General features: G+C 35.8%; 1 protein-coding gene across 10 annotated transcripts in view; it reads right to left on the bottom strand.

Moving 5' to 3' along the window:
• The window catches only part of VPS13B (vacuolar protein sorting 13 homolog B), a 491276-nt gene that overhangs the window by 171032 nt on the left and 296798 nt on the right, over positions 1-23446 (bottom strand). The window lies entirely within an intron of this gene.

Genomic DNA, 23446 nt, shown 5'->3' with positions numbered 1-23446 from the left:
TTTATTATTATTATTTTATTTCAATTATTAAACTGTTCTTATCTCAGCCCACGAGTTTTCTTACTTGTGCTTTTCTGATTCTCTCCCCCATCCCACCAGGAGGGGGGAGCGTGAGTGGGCAGCTGCATGGTGCTTAGTTGCCGACTGGGGTTAAACCACAACAAAATATTCAATCTTTTTAACATGGAATTTCAGTACAGTGCTTTGTTATTAAAATTCTTCTGACAAGTGAGAGAAAAGCATTTTTTGAGTGAACCACATTACTTGTGGATTGTGCTAAATTCTACTACATTAGATTTTACGAAATATTTCAATCTTGAGCTGAGCTTGGGAAACGGTCACACTCAACTTCAACAAAACATTCAAGAGTTATTGGATGAGTGGAGGCTGCTAAGAGTCCACTCATGGTTTTACCAGTGACCAGTATCAGAGAAGTCTCCTACTACCATTTGTCTTCTCCTAATAAGCATTAGTAAATCTTCAAAAAAATTATCTTGCCCTTTCTACACTGGAACAATATAGCTTTATGTGCACTGCTCATTTGATATTATGATAAAAATGCACAATTGAATTTATCACTATTTTTCAAAACAAGCCAGCAAAGAGAGCAAGGGGATCTTACATTTTTTTTACTTTGAATCACATCAAATTTTGACCACATCAAACTGTAATATATTTTTATTGATTTCACGCATCCGAGTTGAAGCTTAAGCTTCTTGCTTGCATATGCCATCCAATCTACTCTTCCATTCTAGGTTGTTGTTTTATGCCAGAGTTGTTATTTAGTATGTAACTGCTGTCTCCACAGAGAACTTAGTAATTCTGCAATTTGTTTAATCATTGATGCTAACAATCTAAAAATAAATAAGGATTACAGCAGCACATCTCAACCTGTGATGCACGCACTGCATGCAATCTGTAAGTATAGATATGCAACCTTTAGGTATGCAACCTATTTCAAAGCGCAATCCTAATGCTGCCCAAATCCAAACACAGTTGAAACTGTTAGTACCATTGCCATTGTCACCAATGAAGTATGCTAGCAATTAAGAAAATTAAGTAGTTAATCCTATTTACCCAGAGAGGCATGTGAATGGCAGGAAAGCTGTTTTGATCAAGTCATTCTTGGTGAGGCAGTGCAATGGCATTGTTCAGTAGCCCTATAACTTTCTTAAATGCTTAGCAGAAATACACCGAAAATCTGTTATGTCAGTAGTGGTATTTCAAAATTAAATGTGGCTTCTTAAAACTCAAGAATGTGTTTGTCAACTTTCCACAAAGAGAGATCTAACCACAACAACTGTGTCTTTTATTATTCTTTCTAGGCATTATTTCATCAATATGAATGCAGTTCTGGGTTTTTGTTTGTTTGGTTTTTTAAAAACAAAACAAAACAAAAACAACAACAACAAAACAAAAACCAAAACATGGTAGATTATTGTATGACCCTGTGTCTATTTACATACTTTGTCTAATGCAAGTAAATACTGGAATATATGTTTTGTGAAATATTACTGAAAATAAAGCACCAAATTACCTATTTTATGAAATCTGCTTAAGTATATAAAATACAGAATATGATAATCTGCATATTCACCTGCATAACTAATTGTTCTCTCCTGCACTTCACAGTAAAGAATATTTTTCATTCGTTCTTTTATGAGCAGCTTGATAACTTGCATTAAGCTGCACCTAGCACTATATTCCTTAGGCTCGTTCAGCACAACCACGACTTTGTGAACCGAATTTCTAGAGCAAAATGTGGCTATATGCACCAATCTGTAACTCCCCATTGTGGCAATGGCTTTCTTCCCCTCATAAATTTACTTATTTAAATATAAAACCCAATGAAATCACTCTTTAGCACACATTTTTAGGTGCAGCAAAATACACAGACAGAGGTACTATTCAGACACAAGGTACTAGTGCATTGCATTGCTTGTATAAGATTTGTCCATTGGATCTTTTTTTATTTGATCCAGTTAATTTTGTAAAATCTCAAGGACTGGATAACATTTGTACTGCTTTGGGATATCACAACCTAATACTTTCACACTGATATAAAAACTGCATTTTCATTCTGTTCCTACTATTAACAATCTCCTCTATATAATACAAAACTCTTCCTCTGATCCTTTAGATACACCTTTGAAATCCAAGCAAACAAATTGTGTTTCTATAGATTACCCATTTCAAGAAACACATATTTTACAAATACTTGTAAAATATGAGGATTAGTTATTAATGCCTTGATGTTTCAACTAAGCTGATTATTTCTTTCAGAAAGTACATCCTGCCAGTTTTAAACAAGGATCAAAATATAGCCTTTTCCCCCCCAAATTATATACATACAGGTATTTACATAAGCACTCATTTCTGGTTTTCCATATCAACTATTTTCCTAAGTATGCCCACAATTTATTAGTTGTATATTTCCTAGAAGGATGAGAATAAGTTAAACCGCAGCAGAATTAGCCTAATCTTAAACATAGATGCTATGTATGAACTCTGCAGTCTTTTTGATTCTGCAGCTTTCGAAATCCTTGTAGCAAATAAAATCAGGGAAACAGAGTAAGCCAAATTCATGACTTCTCTACCCTGAGCATAAATGCTGTTTTACCAGCCGAAATGTGCTGTAGGGGTTATGATTTTAATTGCTTCCTCCTTCTGAAAACAACTTCACTATCCCGTCTAAACCTTTCGGCAGGTGGTGTAGAATACAACAGTTGGTCAATAATACCATAAGATCACAAGCAACCAAAGATGACCATAAGCATGTAACAGGAAACACAGCTTTAATGTTTTTCTTTTTTAAATTGATTTAGTCTGGGTCAGGCTTTTTGTATGTTTATGTAAGAAACAGCTCATGTTGAACCAGTTACTACATGCTGCTGAATAGGCATAATTTTGAGACCCACTGTAAAGAAGTTAAATCTATTCACTTATAGCTCATCTGAGACCTACAAAAAGCCAAACAAGCCAGGAAAATGGCATTTAAAGACTACACATTATGTAATGATTAAGAAAGATTCACAGACTTTACACATAACAGATAATTTTTGTTAGCACTTACTAGATCTCAGTGTGCACTGATTTCCGCTTCCAGGTACAGAGATGAAAAACCTATCTATCCAAATTCCAATTATTAAAGGTTTTGTTTGGTGGTAAAAGATTCTTCCTATTCTAATTTAAAAAGGAAACAGACAGTAAGCTTGGATCAATATATACCCTCTACTTTATAGGGGTGAAACCAGTGGCACGTTGTTGGATCTGGATATAGATGCTATGCAAGAGAACCACTTCCTCTTCTGCTTAAGCTTGTGGAGTCCCAGCCCAAATGTAGTCTGAAAGCCCATCACCTACGAATGAGACGTGACTGAACTAGTTTAGAAATCACAGCAATATTTATCACTGACCTAATGCTCCTTAACTGCCTTATTCCCAGTTCAATTCAGTAAAATTTCCTAGCTTACTCTCCTCAACAAGGCCACCGAATGTGTTACACCAAACAGGGGGAATCGAAACAACTGTTTCTTAGGAAAGCAATGGACCACAGCTCCATTTGGAGTGAGATGCTACAGATGTTAAGAAGGGCACAGAACAAAAATGTGGTAAACCTAGAGCATCTATGATAACAATATTGGCCTTTGAAAATGCTGAGGTTCTATCAGTAAAACCCTAGACAGGAATCAGCTTTCCAAAGAAAGGCAACTATTTTTTTCTTTTTTAAAATTTTTTTTTAATTTTTTTTTTTTTTTTTTTAAATTATAGCAAGTAGATGCCTCTGGCACAGGCAAAGAAGCTAACGCTTGAGCCACTGGGAAAGAAAAAGAACTTCTTCAACATCACAGAACATATGTAGACATGATCTTAGAACAGGAATAAAAGAAATCCTGTAGCATTACAGTTCATGATGGAAGACTTGAATTTGCCTAAGCTTGGAGAGATTAAAAACATATATTTGTGAGGAAGACCAAAAGAAGAATGAGAAGTTAAGGAGAAAAAAAAGGAGGGCACAGGAGTGGGCAGGAGGGAGAAGAAAGATGGGATCAGGGCACTAATACTGAAATTAAAGAAAAGCAGGAGGTAAGAAAATTGTATTATTGCAAGAAGAGAGGAGGAGACATCCTTAGGCAAGAAGGGAAGGTCCTGACAAATTTCTAAAATTCTGTACAGGATCCTGGGTATACATTCTACCATATTGAGTGAGCTCCATATCTTCCCCAAAGGGTAACCTCAGCTTTGCTTCCTCACCCTGACATTTGTCCATAGGGACACTTATTTGGGGTTTAATAAATATAGTGGTTTATGACTGCTGGGATGTTGGAAACAGTTCATTTTAGTCTGGGTCAGTAGAGTATGCTCTCAAATGCTGTAAGCAGTAAACTCCAATTCTCACCGTTTCTGCCTCTTTTCCCCAGGAATTAGGCCACATATGACTGGCTTTGTTGGTAGCTGCTCCTTCTCCCCTCTCCATCTCAGCCTCAGAAGAACTCAGCTACTGCCCCATCTCCACACTTGCTGGCAGCATACTCTGGATTGGATACCAGCAAATTTTTATTAAATACAAATATAAACTGAGTACAGTAAGGCTCCTTTGTTTAATGCTTTACTGATTAGCAAGTGATACTATTTTGTTCATATATCTATACTGACGTCACTTTTCATTTTAACATTACATTTGATCTTTACAGGAATCTGTTTAACAATTAAAACTACATTCCCCCTGATTAGCTCTTGTGCTGTGTTCTGTACAGCCAGATACATCAGCATTATTGACACTACATGGCAGGTGTCCTCTAAGTCAAAGTGGTTAGGGTACGTGGGTTCATCTTCAGATGTTGAAGACTCTTATAAAAAGAAAACATCAGTGCTAGCTCCATGAGCAAAATAAAAATGACTGACCACTTCTAAACATTTACATAGTGGACAAATACATCACATTACTAACTCAAAGAAAGAAGTTAATTGAATTCTAACTGAATACGTTTTGTAGTCATCAGTGGTCATACTTCTAACTCTATAATGATTTACAGTGTTTATAGCTTTTGTGAATAGACATAAATCAACTTAGAGGTAGATTACTTGTGCAATTAGTATGTTGGAAAAAAAAGACAAGCAGTGACTGAAATATACAAAAATTTCTTTTGATTGTGCTAGACTTCTTCAAACAATTGATGTAGTGAAGCAAAAGTACATGCATAACAGGTAATTTTCCTCTATTTTAAACTAATGTTGGATAAATGTCTGACTTGTGTATCTTGGACACTGGTTCCTTTTTCGTTCTGTGTACCTACAGACGAGTATCATGGTGAAGAGAGGAATTGGTATAAGTGTAAAAAAGCTAAAGACGAGGATGAGACACCAAGTAGCTATAAAGATCTTTAGGTAACACAAGGATAAGCATATGGGAGAAATTATGGAACTCGGTACTTTCCAATCATCAAAAAAAAAAAAAAAAAAAATCTCCTTTCCTGGCAAACAGAGAATGACATTAAGAGAAGGTATTCAAGATCTTCAGCAAAGCCATCACACTACTCTACCAACAACTGTTTCTCTTAAATGTCTCCAAGCTAGGTATTAAACAGTCACATCTGAAACAAATGTAGATTGGATAGATAGAAACACAGACTTATCCCCTCCCTCTGCTTCTAGACTTTCCCAGTTGTGCAGCAATAACTCTTCTATGGAAAATAATGATAGCAATAATCAAACTACCTAACTTTTTCCAAAAAATCTTACCAAAATATGCTATTTCCTTTTTACTAATACTTTTCAGTACAGCTTTTCCTTGCCAAGCTGAAGTAGACAGGTCTTCCCTTACAATTACTTTGTAAGCTTTTTCTTAAAAATAGACAACACAGACAAAAATCTCAGTTCTTAAACAACCGCTCAGAGATGAAAGACTGTAAAATTACAATGACTTTTCTTTTGGCTAACTGCTTTGTGTCCTTTACTTGACCAGTTTCATCAACTGCAACTATTGAGTCATACAGATATTTACTTTCATCCAAAACCATTTTAAAAAGGACTGAGCTATCATAATGCAAGAGAAAAGAGATTTTGCTTTTGAACATAAAGAAGAAGAAATCTGGAGAACTGAATTCAATGGTTTGTGCCTATTTTGCATGTGTGGCTGATACCCTCTCAAAAGGAATAGAAGATGCTGTGTCGGTTAGAGCTTGAGGTGACGAACCTAACTGGACGCATGGACACGTAGAAGAGCTAAGTCTGCCAGGTCTTCATACGTTCTGCACAAGAAGGTTTGGGACTAGGGAGACTGCTTGGGCAGGCCTGCGGGCCTGCAGGACATGTTTCCCTCTCTGCAAGGCTAGAACACGCCAAAGGAAAATAGGAGCGGCAGATTTCATTCCTATTCTCTCTAAACTCACTTATTATGTGACGCTAAGCAACAAAACTAACCTCTTCAACAGTTTACTCATCTATATTGTGGGCATAATGCCAAAATGATGTTGTGAATAGAATTAATTAATTGCATAGAAAGCATTTTGAGATCATCTGATATACAGTGCTATAAGAATGCAAGTATATAAAAATATGTATAAAAATTAACTACTGCAATTTTTTATCAAGATACTATTTATGTAACTACCTAAATATTTTTATTTTGAAACCCAGTAGCTATATATTCAGAGGAAAAAATAACAACACCCCCTCACGCCCATTAATTACAGTGGTGGTGCCAGGTGGGTGCTACTATAATTCCATTTGCTATCCATTTAGGAAGGTCAGATTTTAGTGAACTGGACCACACCAAGGTCAGGATTGGTAGCAGTGCATTGATCATATAAAAGCTACTAAACACATGAAAGGAATTACAGTAGATCACACATCAAACATTTTGGTCCTGTGCTTCCTTCCTCTAGTCCTACGGGCAGGAAATGCTCTACATATCCTGTGAGGTGACCAGACATTTAAAAGTAGCCCCTTGTTCCAAAGGCTCTGGTACAGTAATTGCCTGCAAAGAAGCTGAAGAACTTCTGCAGTGCAGTTGTCTTCTAGAGTTGTATCTGGAACACAGTATGAATGATCCTATGATGATAAGGTATGGTATGGTAAACTATAAAGTAATTTCAGTCTCTCAAAAAAAAGCATACAATGAAACAAAGCTGAAGTTTGCAGCTGTGCATTTAGATGTCATCTGTTTAATTACTTTTGTAATTTTATTGTTTAAATTCCTTAGCAAAAAATAACAGCATGAGCAAGTCTGAACTTTTAAAGATCAGTTTTTCATTTTTATACTGTTTAATGTTTAGACAGTTTGAGGAATCTCATTATAGTTTTGAAGTATTCAAAATTCAGGGAGCATAGTATAAATATACAGTTGACAGACTGTATAAATGATAAGTATGCATAATTCCAAAGGAAGGTCTGTACAGTATTTTTGGATGCCAAATGCTTCTAGAAAAAACAAGTGGAATAGAGTTTCTCTAAACAGAGTCAGTAAGGAGAGAGCTTGAACAGTTTAAGTGGATAGAGTGGAAGTCTGGGGTCGGGGTTAGCAAAAAACCCAAAATAGAATATAACCCAAAGACTTTTATGCTTTTGTTTCATAGTAGAAATAATTTTATCTCAAAACTTAATGCTGTTTGGCAGTAAAAGGATCTTTAATTTTGATTTTTCAAATATTTCATGTGTACGTGGTTTACCACATAGCTAAGGTGAATAATCTTGTGATTTTCCCATTGCTTTCATCCTGTATTTTACTTTGTTTTAGTTGATTCACCTAGTTTAGTGGTACAATACCTCAGTCTTTTCAGATGTTCTATAAATTCACCTGGAAATACTGAGGTTGAGTTTCACTGAACACAGTCTTCATACTTGATGCATGGAACTTCTGTAAATGGTGCGGTACAACCTGGTACAATGGTACAAGCTAGAAGACACACTGTCCACAGTGTGTTTGATAAGCTGACATGGGACAGGATTTCTTTTTGCTGTTGTGTCAGTATATTGAACTCATACCTGGACATCAATCAAATTCTATACAAAGTAGTACAGAATGTTAGAAATAAATAAATACCAGTTTTTCATTTATATTAAACAATGTGTACTAATGCATATTTTCAGCACATGTATATTGTAATAGATGATGTTTATAGCATAGATAATACAGCAAGAAACCACTCTAAAACATGAATATTTACCTTTCCAAGTCAATTCACATTTATCTTTGGCACTGATTAAATTAGTTTCTCAAGATGCCACTTTTGTTTTCTTTTTGCAGAATCATTGTATTCATAATGGCAAGCTGGAACTATTTTTAAAATACTGTATATGATATTGTAAAATCTGCCAATAACAAAGTCTTAAAAATTACCTCCTTTAATTTTTCTTTTCTGAAGTCCTTACACTGCTTTTTCCACTTAAATGTCACTGGCAAACTGTCCTGGTAGAAAACTCATTCCATATTCATTATGAAATATGTTACCCTTCATGTTAAACCCAGTATTTTGTCTTCTTTAAAACCCCATTGAACTATTGTTAATGGCACATCTGAATTCAATATGAATCTATGCCTAACAAGATCTATTGAAGGGGAGTTTACTTCTAAATACACTTTTGAGGGGGGGGGGGGAGAAAAAAGATGCAAACAAATTTCTTAATTTATTCTCAGTGATTCTTAGGACTGCAAAAGGCAGAAATTATTCATAATAATATTGAAATAAGAGATATATTGAATAATGTATATTTCACATTTCGCAAGAGAATTAAAATTTATCTTGTGAATACTGAAAGAAAATAAAAGATTATGATCTGACTAGAGAGGCAGTATAGTTTCAAGCTTCTAATCAGGTGTAGAAGAAACCAGAGACATCTATATAAATCTGATCATCCCAGATGAATCATTCCCTGCAAAACACAAAGAATGGCACCTTTCATACACATTATGAGCTGTATGGGAGTACTTAAATCTTTACTTTTTTTGTGTGTTTTAAGGCTATAATGATATGATTAAGGCATGCTACTTTTCTATTGAATATTCTCTTATATGACTTGAACTTATCTACAGTATGTCTTTGGATCGCATTAGAAAATTTGGAATTCAGCAGAAATGCAGGGATTCACTTTATTCAAAATAGTTTTAGACACAAACGTGATTGGAGGATAGTAAAATAGGCTCAACCAGACCTCCCGTAGCTCACAGGTTATGAAACTGTAGCCAGTTAGCCACTGCTAGTCTGTTGAAACCAGACTGGTTCCTGCTTCTCTGTTATGAAATGCAATAAATACATGTTGTATGATCCTAAAATTGAGATTTATCTAGATCTCCTAGCATCAAAAGTAAGATTCAAGTTGCCTCAGGAATGTACCAAGACAGGCTGGATGGAAAGACGGCCCTTTAATCTTCAACACTGGGGCAAGCTGAGACTGTTGAAATGATCCTTTTTCAGTGGAACGTGGAATATTAAGAGATGTCAAGACAACTTTAGAAAAGGAAGTAAAAATCACCTAAACAAAGTAAAAAGCAAGTGACTGTTTGATTACCCAATTGAGAAGCTTATAAATTTCCTGCTGAAAACACAATTAGCCTACTTGACAAATCCAGATTTGCCTGAATGTTGAATTTTTTTCATGACAAAACAGTATTTTTACAGACATTCATTCTTTTCCCACTTTCTTCCTAATTTAGGTTGCAAATCAACTGGTTTCTCAAGATATTGATGCATATGTGAATGTCAATTTTGACAATTGCCACAGTCTCCCCTTCGGGCATGATGCATATCCGCATAATAATTGCATCTACTGTATTGTATTTTCAGGCAAGAAATTTGGTGTATTCCCACTCTTCCCAGTCCTTCCTCTTTTTTAAAGATATTATACCTTCCTAAAATTAATTTTCCTGAAAGTGCATCTTGAATATTTGTACCTGTAAGCCTGAACTTTTCCCTTCATGATTTAAATTCCATTTTACTTCTTTTCTTCAGCTATGTCCTATATGATGAATTAAGTCCTGAGTTCAGAGAGTTCAATGAAAAATCATCAGTGCCCACAAAATATCAAGGTTCTACCACTTTTAATTTCCTGAGAGAATTACAGCTTTGGGTTCACATGCCTGTGGGCAGAAACTCTTGCTACACAGACAGAAGATAACCAACAGGTGAGACCTCAGTTATGTAGAAAATTATTCTTCCACTTCCATTTTTAGTTCTTTCTAGAGAAAATCTAGTATCAACTACATGCTAATAAGTGTTTCCAGTTCGCTTAGTGTAAATCACAGAATCGTATAGGTTGGAAAAGACCTTTAAGATCATCAAGTCCAACCGTAAACCTAACACTGCCAAGACCACCACTACACCATGTCCCTAAGCACCTCATCCAAACGTCCTTTAAACACCTCCAGGGATGGCGACTCAGCCACTTCCCTGGGCAGCCTGTTCCAATGCTTGATAACCCTTTCAGTGAAGTAAAATTTCCTAATATCCAGTCTAAACCTCCCCTGGCGCAACTTGAGGCCATTTCCTCTTGTCCTATCACTTGTTACTTGGGAGAAGAGACCGACCCCCACCTCTCTACAACCTCCTTTCAGGTAGTTGTAGAGAGCGATAAGGTCTCCCCTCAGCCTCCTTGTCTCCAGGCTAAACAATCCCAGTTCCCTCAGCCGCTCCTCAGAAGACTTCTGCTCCAGACCCTTCACCAGCTTCATTGCCCTTCTCTGGACACGCTCCAGCACCTCAATGTCCCTCTTGTAGTGAGGGGCCCAAATCTGAACACAGTATTCGAGGTGTGGCCTCACCAGTGCCGAGTACAGGGGCACGATCACTTCCCTAGTCCTGCTGGCCACGCTATTTTTGATACAAGCCAGGATGCCATTGGCTTTCTTGGCCGCCTGGGCACACTGCTGGCTCATATTCAGCCGGCTGTCAACCAACACGCCCAGGTCCTTCTCCACCAGGCAGCTTGCCAGCCACTCTTCCCCAAGCCTGGAGCGTTGCATGGGGTTGCTGTGGCCCAAGTGCAGGACCTTCCGCTTGGCCTTGTTGAACCTCATACAATTGACCTCGGCCCATCCATCCAGTCTGTCCAGGTCCCTCTGCAGAGCTTTCCTACCCTCCAGCAGATCAACACTCCCACACAACTTGGTGTCATCTGCAAACTTGCTGAGAGTGCACTCGATCCCTTCATCCAGATCATTGATAAAGATGTTAAACAGAACTGGCCCCAACACAGAGCCCTGGGGAACACCGCTTGTGACCGGCCACCAACTGGAGTAAACTCCATTCACCACCACTCTTTGGGCCCGGCCGTCCAGCCAGTTCTTTACCCAGCGAAGAGTACACCTGTCCAAGCGTAAAGCCAGGCATGCTCTTTTTAATTCTTAAAGGAATGAAGAGCTGAAAGGCAATTGTTCCAACTGGTGTTTCTCCTGTCTTCTTTTTATAAAATATTAGGACTTGAACAATCAAGGTGGCATTATCAAAACACAGGACAAAATGCAATTTATCTGGTAAGTTTTCTCCTTTCTTTGCTTCGAGAACTCTTCTTGAACATAACAAAGTATGGAGTGCCCTCAAACTGCTTTGTCTTGCATTATTCCTTATTGGATTTTTATAGTTTTCTTGTCAACTGCTTGAGAACCAGATAAAGCATAGTTGCAAAACCTTCCAGCTTTCCTAAGATCTGTTATAGGGTTTTCTTCCCTCTCAGAAAAAGCTTTTGAACATCCATCTCTTGCATCATGAAAGTAAAATATCCTCCTGAAGAAACCACTTCCCCACCAGCATTTTCCAGTTTGTTCTGGCTTTGCAGGAGGATTGAAGCAGAGGCAAGAAGTGCTCCACTACAGCATACTTGTGGATTGTGGAGATTACGATATACCTTTTGATGATATTTCACCAGTTCTTTTAGGGACTTAAGGTAAAGCTTTTAGGTATGTTATTACTAGAGACCTCATCTCCTCTTTACTATATCGTTTCTATTCTTTCTCCAAGTATGACTAACAGAATCACACCTAAAAGTCAAGCACATTCTCCTTAACTTACAACCATTAGAGAAAGTTTTCAAGAACTAACAACACCTTTGACAAAGGGTGTAAACTTCCACAGAGAAATCCAGAAAGGTTTTCTAAAGAAAACAAGAGACTGAAGCTATTGAGAAGTATTTTGCACATCACTGAAAGGACTAATTTTTTTCCAAACATCTTTAATTTAGTGAAACATCCAGAAGGCGTGGAAGGATGCAGCAAAACTTCAAGAGAGATGTGCTTGAAAGGTCAGTATACAAAAGAAATTCTGATACATAGATTTTTGCCTTAAAATCTGTAACAAAGCTACGACTATAAGCCACACATTTTGAGCCTCATTCTTATAGTCAATTTTAAACCCACTAATTCCTCCATGTTATTAAATACAATTACTGCAACTTAAAATTACAAATAGTTATTGTAGCTTTTTGTTTCTTCTAAGATGAAAAATAAATTGGTAGCTTTTGTTTTAAAAGCATACTACTGCTAAATCTTAAACTGTGATACTGATATATTGAACTTTTTGAAAGTACACTTTTACATGCACACAGATGCACCACTTTAAAAGGGTTATTTATGTAAAGGCTTTTTAACATATTTAGAATATGCTTTAAAAGAAGAAAAAGAGAACAAATGAAACTTACTAGGAAATTGACCTCAAAACTCATCTTTAGGACAAAAGTATAATATATATAAAAATCTTAGAGAACCAGAGAGAACAGGTAAAGGACATGACAAAAATAAGCAGAGCTCAAATTCAAGAGGGTTCTCATTCATTATAAAGTGTTGCTGAGGTAGCTTTTGTCAGCAGGAGACAACACATTCTTAGAAACCTACATCCTGCCATAGGAAGCCACAGAACACACCATTGCTTTTGTAAACATTAAATATAAAGCCTTCACACTAAATTGGTTAAAGCCTACTATTCAGCATGTACACAAAGCTTGTTAGAAATGTTTTTTAACAGAGGTTTTAAGTAAGCTCCACTTACAGGGCAATATCAGGCAAAAGTCATCCTCATCTACTCAAAATATCCCTGTCTATTCACAACATTGACCATGAAGACTACAGATTCCAATGTCAGGTAGTTCAACCAACTCCATGAGGTACCCCAAATACATAAATGGTGGTGGTTATGAAGAAAACTCAGAGTTTTACATTCTGCCTGGAGCTAAAAATAAAAATAATAATAATAATAAAAAATAAAATAAATTTTAAAAAAAGCAAGGACACTACACAGATACAAACACACACACAAATACCCAGCTCACTACACTTGCGCATTTGGGAAACAGCAAATTCTATCATCTGTAGTTAGTTTGAGTTCAGTTTAGTAAATATAGTTGCTTAAATTTTTTATGAGCTGCAATGTGTGAAGAATACAATATGTAGATTTTAAAAATTATTTTTAGAAAGCAACTTCTACAACACTTGCAGTTACATAATATATCAGGCATTTTTTTATTATGCCAAGAACATGGAAAATCAACCATTGCAAGCTGTCTGAAGAATGAAGTATATTGAAAGATAGTCTGAACCAACACATACCAGAGAATTGCATTCCTCTGAATTTTTCTTGAATATACATACACACCTATATACACATCCAGCCTTAAACTGGGAAACAAAAAATTCAGATTTGCTTTGCAGCTGGATTCGCTAATCTGTAAGTTTCTTCCTGTTCCTTGAAAAACTGTCAAATACAAAGATTAAATAATATTATTCAATAGTTAAATAACTTTGGTTATCAGGTAGAGTTCAAATCTGTTCTGTTCCTATCCTGCAAGTATGGGTTATATCTATGTATAGATACTCCTACGTTCTATTTGTATCACCTCCACACCTGTTTATTTTTTATTGCTGGAGAACACACGCTATCATGCCAGAAAAATGGAGTATCTGTGATTTATGCCAATCATTGACATTGAACTCAATGGAGATGCCTGATACTATCTCTGTATTTTATTACTCTCAACATGCACTTGTGTTAGCCATTAACATACCAGTGTTAGCCATTGCCTTCTCACAATAAAAAATCCCTAACAACCAAAAGCATCAGAGGGCATGAAAAATGTTTTGAGAGGCTGAAGAATGCTACATTTATCTTCTTGTCCTACAACTAATAAACCCCATAAGAATATGAACCAGTCCTAAAAAAATAAAAAGGAAAAAAAAAAGAAAAAAGCGAAGGATGTATATCTTTAAGGACAAAAAAAAGAAAAGAAGAAAGAATAGCTTCTGAAATGCAACAAAACCACTGTATATAACTTTTTAATCTGGATTTTACTGCAGCATAATAAGGTTTAATAGCAACAATGGGAGACAAAGTAGTGTGCATGGTAAGAGCTTAAACATAAGAAACGTTAAGCATTACTTTTGACTGTACTTAAGGTGGTTCAGCACTAAGCTATCTTGAAAAATCAGTAAGGGCAAGGAACCATACTCACTTAAACAATACAATTTGAGTTGTTCAGGATAACAGTAACAAGGATTTAATTTTGCCATGGGAGCTTTGAATAGTATCCCATAGAGAAATATGCTTAATAACATATAATCATTCTGTATATTTCTGATAATCCTTTTTGTTAAATAATTGAAAACCAAAGTAGGAATACTTAAAAACATTAAATGGAAAAGAAAGACATTGGCAAATGGTTTTGCAAAAGGAAGAAATCTTCTATCCAAAAAGTAGTTTAAGAACTGTGGTATGAATTTGTCATAGATAAAACCCTGTGAGGGACATCAGAGAACCCACAAATATTTATGCAATGAACCACAATCTGTATACAGAAGTTAACAAATGTCTCATTACAAATGGGATAGGGTTTTCCCAGTAACAGAAGCACACAACTTGCATTACGTTTAACTCGAGATCCTGTTATAATTAAAAATACTACAAAGAAAAAAAGTCTGCTTTACATATTACTGGAAAATACTTTTCAACAAACAAAACATTTCTTGAAATCAAATCTGATGGAAATTATGTTTACTCACAAACAGTTAAGAAGAAAACTGTAATAGAATAATAAGGTTTTAAAAGCTTTCCTGAATTATTTTAGAACAAATTATTTATCCCAGCCAAGACTTTTGGATGTTAATTTTCATTATATAAGACAGAACAGTAACCTTGATATGTGGATTCAATCATATATTTTAAGAATCAGCAAAGGAAACGCAGGGAAGAAGCTGTAAGGAGTTTGTGCAAAGTAACTGAACTTAAGTAACTTGTATAGGGGGACCACTCCAACTCTTAAAATGGCATTAATTCCTAAGGACCAATGAAATATTTTCACCCACATTAACAGAAACCCAAACACCTCTCCTCATTCCCCCCAGTATTTTACAATAACAGGCAAAATATAAAGCTACTTGGTTAGAGAAGAAGAAAGATTAAAGGGAGGTAACTTGAAAGAAGAAAAGATGTAAAAACTTCAATAATGTTGTTTTATAACATAAAACATACAACACAGGTCACATAAAAAATAACTCTAGCTTTCAGATTTCCTTTTATTTTCCAGTTTTACAGCTTATCTGCAAAATTTTTCATTGCATTCAAGTTGCTGAGTATGTAAACTGTGAAAGGTATCCTGGGATTTTTAAATGGTATTTAATGTCTTTTTTCCTTTGTCTCTGTGCCTTTTTTTGTTTACCTTTTTAAACTGTTACAGTATGTTTAATAATGTTAATGCTGAATCTGAGAATTTTATTAAAATTCTTAGTTCATAGTGTCAGATTCTGTGCTGTGTTTCAAAAGCCCGAAGCATGGTGGCAGATTAAGCTGATCCAAGCCCAGGCTGCTGCAATAGTACATTTTGCTAAGGCTAATGCTTGTGTGCCTATACAATAAACAGGATCAGGGCAGTGACCTGACTGAAAAAAATTGCCTGATGCCCCCGAAATTTTTTGAGCTCCTTCAGCTCCCTCAGCCAGCTCACTATACACAAGTACAACCAGCAACACCATAGAGCTGCAAAGAGAAGGTCTTAGAACAGCTCGAGTTTAGATTTGCAACCTAACTGGGCACAAAACTTATTGCCCAAAGACGACCATGGCTAAAGTAACGTTAAAAATCAACATTACATCCACCCCACTCTGGGCTACCCCAAGGAAGTCCAGGGCCACACTTTACTCCTTTAGCCCCTTCACTGGCATAGCCAGTCTGCACATCACTTGGTTTGGTGGGAGGGTGAGAGACTTCTCTACTCAAAGAGCTCTTCAAACATCTGACGTTTTCTCTCCACCATAGTAAATAAAAAATTAATTTAGGGAAGAATTAAGAGTTTGAAAAATATTTTCAAATGGGAGAAAGAGCCATTATTAGAGTTAAGGGAAGTAAATAGTTACACAACCTGATTTCAGTAAGGAGGTGCGTTTCAGTGCTGGTTGAGGAGAAACAGACATGAGATTTCTGAGGGGTTCATTTAAAATGTGCAAAAGGTTATGAAACAAAAAGGAGAAGAAATTACTCTTCCTAGGGAGAAGACGACAAGAACTGCCATAACAGCAAGGTCTCAATAAAAAAAACTCTGCACAACAAGTATCTATGATCTAAAGATTACAAAACATCAAGGCCAGCAGTTCAAAAGATTGAGTGTTTCAGTATATAAAATGATAATAGAATATAATGAAAAGTTTAAAAGAATTAAAACTAACCAAAATTCAAACAATTTTTGTTCGATTTGTTTGATTTCATTTTGATTGGCTTCACTATAATAGGCTTCATCACAGTAGAACTGCAGTTTTTTGGAAAAAAGGAAATGGAAAAAAACTATGTTAAACAGCACCTCAAACCAGTACAAAGGAAATCCTAAACTCTCCTCCACTCAGTCACCATAAACATCTTACAGATTTCAAAACTGAAGTTGTATGAACTTCACATGTCAAGCTCCATATATACCACACAGTAAATACTAATTAACTGTGTTAAAACAGCATTTGAGACAGCAAGAAATATCAGAAGACCAAAGAAACTCTTAGTTCAGGCTGCTGTGTTTCTTTAACTTAGCCTTGACTTTGCAGAACATACGGTAGTTAAGATCGCCCACAGCTGAGAGGCCTTTTTATAGAACAAAGAGTAGTGCACTGGCACAGCAGAGAAAGCAATGCCCTTGTGAAAGTTTTACTTTACAACTATTTACTTCCAACCTTCAGCAGTTAAATGATGGCATCTTGATTAAATAGTTAAAGAAATGGAGTACATGCTACAATAAATTATATAAAATACGGTACTGAACACGTCATAGACTCCTTTTTCGAAGATATGCTTCTCCCATGCCTGTCTCCCAAGTTCACAGCTAAACTGTCTGACCTGAGAATTTCACAACCTGAACCCACCGTCCAGTTTAAATGGAGTCGGAAAACCTATTTCCCAGTGTAGTTCTAAATCACACACAGGTGTTAGTGAGAATGAGCTATGTCTGAGTAATGAAACAACCATAACCACACTGTAAACTCAAAAGCTTTACCAGAAAAACTAAATGCGGTTGCCCTAAGCACTAAGACTGAGATCTTCACTCTACTGCAGCTCCTCCACCGCTTCACAAATGGACTAGAGTGAGGCAAACAGCCAAAACAAGGCTTGAACATGGAGCATGAGGTTGTTATCATCATGTTTGCCTGCTGAAGTGTGTGTGCAAGCCAGTCATAGCTAGTCAGGCATTAATCTGGAACTGGTACACAAGGCCAGGGGAGACCACTGCATTGCCCTGTACTGCTAAAGAACGGGCACCTCCACAAGGTGCCCAAGCTCAGAGTGGTTCTCCTCACCACACCTCGCCATCGGAGTTCCTCCCAAACACGTGAACAAGTTCCCATGGTCTTCCAGATCAAACCTGAAGGAATCTGAGAGATCTATGAAAATGCTCTTTGAAATCTCTTCCTGCCTCTAAAGCAGGACTATTGGGCACACATAAACACATCGCTGTGAATCTCCATAAAATGAATTTCATTCCTCCTCGCTCCTCCTCACGAAGAGCTGGGATGCTGCTAGGGTGAAGAACACATTCGTGCAAATACCTCAGCCAAGTCAGAAGCAGTGCGCCCAACTGAAAGGAAGAACTTTGCAAATAGAATGCATATTAAGTTCTCAAAACAAAACTGAAGGTAATGATAAATCATTGAGGAGGGATGTTATTTTTAAATTTTATATTAAAATCTTTGTTTGAGAGTTACTAGGAGACTTCAAAAAATAACTCTAACAATCTTACAGATTTCACCTTTGCTCGGTTTGGATGAATTGGTTATCCCTTTGAATTCATTCTTTATTGACATTTACTTGACAGGTTTTTTTCCTGACCTATTTAATAAGGTTTCCAAAAGAGCTGCCCTGATTAACAATAAATGGATGCTTAAATGACACAATAATGGCAGTGCTCTTTGATAGGAATGTTTCTGTAAAGCATATTTCAATTTGCTTTCTATGAGGAACTGCAGAAATTAAAAATTATTCTAAGAATCAGATTAAAAAAATTCGGTGTTACTAAGTGCAAGAGAAAATATAGTGTGTATGTGTATTGAGCACAGTGATTAAACTGATATATTAAAGTGAAAAATAAAGTTGTAGAAATGCTTTTCTTATTATGAAATTTATTTTGACTATCACATTATAAGGAAATATATTTTAAATATATGTTTAGGCAAATTAGTTATGTATTATTGCAGATTCCAGTAAAACACACAATTAAAGAAATTTCAAGTAAAAATACGATTGATAGTTAAAGCTGAACATTTTAAAAGTTGAATTCCAAATATAAATTTAGTTTTGAATAGCTTTTGGTATTAGATAATTAACAAGCTACATTTCTGAAACTAAATGGGCAGTTCCAGCTGTTATTTTACAATTAGTTTCCACTGAGGGTTTTAAATTAATAACTGCTGCAATAGCCTCAAACATGCCAATGTTAATTAGAAGTGGTGTTTCCATGTAATGCTATCCATATATATGAATATTTTACTGGGCAAAAGGTCTAAGTAGACACTTTTTTTTGCATCTCTACTAAAGACAGAAGAAGAGAGAAATGTAAAGCAGGAAAAGACTTTACTTCCAAGCCCTATTTCAGAGAGAGGTCTAGGATTCTTATAGAAGGTAAAGATGACTTTCCTAAGGTCCTTATGCTAAAAAAAGCATGGGTTCAAGTACAATAGCAAAGGACAATATTTAGAACTTCCTATTTAATATGACTATTTTGATTTAAACCCCAATTCAACAATTAATAAAGCTGAAGAGTATTAAATGAAAAAAAAAAAAAAATTGCATATCCAAATTAAATGTAGAGAGAATCTTGTTAAGAAAAAAAAAAAAAAAGACATATCTTAAGGAATAAAACCATCCTGGTCTGAAATCTTGAAATCTGAAAAATTAGAAAATAAATCACAGGAACAAGTTTAAAATATTCGCTGTTACAAATTTTTTGCCTTAACACAGGAAGAAAAGAACTGAAAATGGCGGTAGTGTAACCCTGTTTCACAACTTCTGTACAATAAAAGAAATACCTCTCCTTGAAATACTATGATTTTTTTTCCTAAAAGTTATTTTCCTACATAACATTACCTTTGCAGTTTTAAACATTTTGAAATTAAAGAAAAACTGCAATAGAGATTTTATGATGCACTGTAACTTTTACTTTTTCTAATTCCCTATGATACATATGCACTCTCTAATAAGCTGCTCACACTTTCATCAAAAACTATGTATGCATACATTTTTTCACTGATTATCTTTGTTGCCTTTATTCAAAGAAAAATAAAGAAACTCAGGTCAGTGTTAGTTAATTCCTTGTTTGCCTAACAAATAAGCTTCAATGAAGTATTAAAAAAAATAAATTAAAATGGAAAATAAGTTTTATTACAACCTTTATAAAATAATGAACTCTTAAAAGGAAATTATTCATCTTAGATGCATATTCTGGGAAACTTTTAGTTATCTGAATACTAAACTTCTACACAAAAAAGATTTTTTTTTTTTTTAACTGTTAACTGGTTTGAAAAGGAAAACCTTTTCACTCATATTACAGTTATAGAAAATCCAGGCTTTTTGTAACAGTAATTTAAAGGTACAGGTTTTTTTGAATATAAATGTGTCCCACAGCAATTTAATACTGAACAAAAAAAATATTTCTGAAGAGAAGATGCTTATAGATGTGGGTGCTGTTGAAAAGTTTTGAAAAGCATTTGATTTTCCAAACCACATTTGAAAGAAAAAACAGATTTCCATACAGACTGCTGGCTATGTATGTGCTTCTTGCATAAACTCCTTCCATCATTCTTTCCTTCCCCTCACTCCAGCACTATCAGCACAGACGCACAAAATTGTTTATTACTCCTTTTTTTAAACTGAAGGACTTTTGTTAACCAATTATAGGCATTACGTGATTATTACAAGCACGTTCTAGATAAAGCTCCTTGAAATAAAGATAAATAGCAGATATTTTGTAAGAAAAACAACATTGTTTTGTTATTTGTAAATATTTGAGAGTTAAAAAACAGTGGCAAACAGTAAACTACAAAAATGAAAAATACAGTAGATTAGATACATTTATAATAAAAAAAGACTTGTATAGATGAAAAGTTGTAAGAAAAAATACAAAATAATTTACAGCTACCTTTTCATGATTAAGCACTTTACATGTAATTTTTTTTGGGGGGGGGGGTGGGGGTGGTGGTGGTGTTTAAAGAATTTCCATTTACATTCACAAATTGAAACCAGTCTAAGGACAGCTTTATGCTTTGATCTATGAAAGATCTACACATGAAAATGACCATGGAACATTCAGACCTGGACTATTAAGCTTTGATGTATGACATGAATGAAATCCTTGGATCTCAAAAATGATGAATCCAGAGCGTGGACAACAATTAGATTCTTTATTGGCCAAGCTGAGGAAAGCTTGTGATTCTGTTCACCTAAACTTCCAGAACTTGATAGTTTAATAATATTTATTCCAGACTTTATAAGCAAGGCCTTTCCACAATAGCCTCCAAACAGCCTGTATTCTCTGTGCTCTTTGTCAGCCATTTCATTTTTGTCTTAACAATATTTTACCTCAAAATTATTTTACTCTATCTGTTCATGGATACTCCCAAAAATTCTATTAATTAATGTTTCACGTTGGAGTTTGCCAAAAACTACCATGTTGGGGATGACTGGCAATTATCTATATAATCAAGCAGGCAATCTGCACGGTATTTGATATAATAGGGCCAATCCCAATGCAGTAGTAGAGCTAAATGTCACCTCAATTTCAACGCTGTGCTGCTTCATACTTAAGCAGAGCCACGCGTCTACTTCCTCTTAATTTTCAGTCAGAGAAAGAGAATTGGTGGGTCTTGTGATGAAGTTCTCAGCCATTTTCCTATTGATACTGTCCAGTTCTGTTGGTAGCTTAGCACAACTAGCGCTATTCATTGTTATAAACCCCCAACATACACACTTTTTTTTTTTAACTCAGTCCTTTTTATGTCATGTTTCCACTGACTAAAAGTGTTCAAGGATTCCAACTATGCTCAGCTTAACTGCACTAAGCACTGCTTGTATATACAGGAAAATACTGTTGCAATCTAAAAAGGTGACAAAATTATGTCACAGAATGTGAGATAATTGGGTAGAAAACTGGTTAAGATGACTACAGACACATTTGATTAGTTCCACTTCTTTAAAGCATTGTAATTTATTCATGCTGATATTCTACATTAGCCACTTTTATTAAAAGAGAAAGAACTAAGGAAATGACAAAGGGAAAACATATGAAGATGCACAAAGAAGGAAATGTGGCTTTTCAAGCTACCCCAGGAGATGCTACTCTGTTTGCTGCAGCCATCTCCATACATGGAAAAGGATCTTCTGGCCTGGTGCCCTCAGAATTGCTTTATATCCATCAAAAGACTGTTCTTTTGACAAGTGATTATCAAACAGATCTAAATAATCTGCTAGGTTTGTTGCCTGGAGAAAGACTTGAGCAACTTGATCTAAATTGCTTTGAGTAGGAGGTTGGACTAGATGAACTACAGAATTCCCTTCCAACTGAAATTATTCCATGATTCTATGCTTCCCTTGGATTTTTGTAACAGAATCAGCCACATAACTGCTTTTAGTGCTCTCCACATAAAAACATATAATTAAGTTTTTAGAGAAATGCTCACTGCTAATAAGAAATCTTAACTGATGTCCTCCAAAGTGAACAAAGCATTGCTATAAACACCACAACTACTAAAAGTCTCTGTGTAGTTGGCATATAGTTAAAGTTCTTAATTTCATTACGCTAACACTGTAGCGGAAGCGTACCTTTGATGTTAGGTACCAAAGAATCCATAGATGAGAGACTTTTATGAAGATCTTGAGTAAAAAAACTTCAGTTGGAATTTTTATCTTACTAGACACCAGAGAGCCAAACAAGAGTGAGCCCAGGACTGAGAAATGCATTTTTTTTCCCTCCAAAGAGATGCCTGTTTTTTCCTGTAGTTACAGCATTTATAAAATTTCCCTCCAACGTGATTTCTCTGATATCAAATAACTGGCTGACTTTCACTCCATCAGGGCATTAACATGATTTCCTTATCTCAGCACTTTTCCTCCCCAGAACTGCTAGACCTTCCTCTGTTTTGTCAAATGTATTTGGCCACTTCCAAAGTTCTAACATAGACAGCCAAGAAATGACCGCATCATCTTGTTTTTCTGCAGCCTGCTGAGTCGTCTCCAAGCAGTAGCGCCCCCAGTCCCAAGTTTACTATGATCAGGTAGTTAAAACCCACAAAAATATGGTTCTCTCCTTCACTGCTTAGCAGAAACTTCATTTACTCTGACTATCTGGCTACTCCACAGTTTTAATTAACTGCTCTTCCCTCTTTAGCCAGGCTAGGCAGCTGCCTCACTTGCATCCTTATCCAAAATCTCCTTTATTCTGCTCCCCGTCCCCATCACAAGGCCTTCTGGTATCTGCAAGAGTTCGGCTCCACAGAACTGGCAGTTTCTTGATGGGAACATACAATTCTGGTCATATTTGTTGAAGACAAACACACCTTAGCTGGGGTTTAAGAATCAGAAATTCATGAGAAATCATTAAAACAAACAAACCAACTCCTAGGATTTAGTAGGGGGAAAACAAAAATTGAGAAGGAGAATTTGTCTCTTATTGTGACCAGCTAGAAATGTGTCACTGTGCTACTTTCAGGAGCCCTGTATTTACTGTCATGGTACATGCATCTTTGTTTACTACGTGTATTAATAGTCTAAACTAAATTAGTCCATTTTCTACTGGAGGAAATAGTTATTTTTAGACCAATTTTTATGTGGTCTAAGAAAACTGAAGTTACTATGTCAATACATTTCTTTCCAACTTCCAATAATCACCTGAAAAAATATTTGTGCGCAAACTTTTAGGGCACATTATTTTTCCAACATTCCGTTTTCAATTTAGTTCTCTCTCCAAGTTAAGCAAGTAAGCTATTTTTCCTAAGACGCAGATG

The sequence above is a fragment of the Mycteria americana genome, chromosome 2, assembly GCF_035582795.1.
Source record: "Mycteria americana isolate JAX WOST 10 ecotype Jacksonville Zoo and Gardens chromosome 2, USCA_MyAme_1.0, whole genome shotgun sequence".
Classification (NCBI taxonomy): Eukaryota; Metazoa; Chordata; class Aves; order Ciconiiformes; family Ciconiidae; genus Mycteria; species Mycteria americana.
This window is presented reverse-complemented; position numbering and strand designations above follow the sequence as displayed.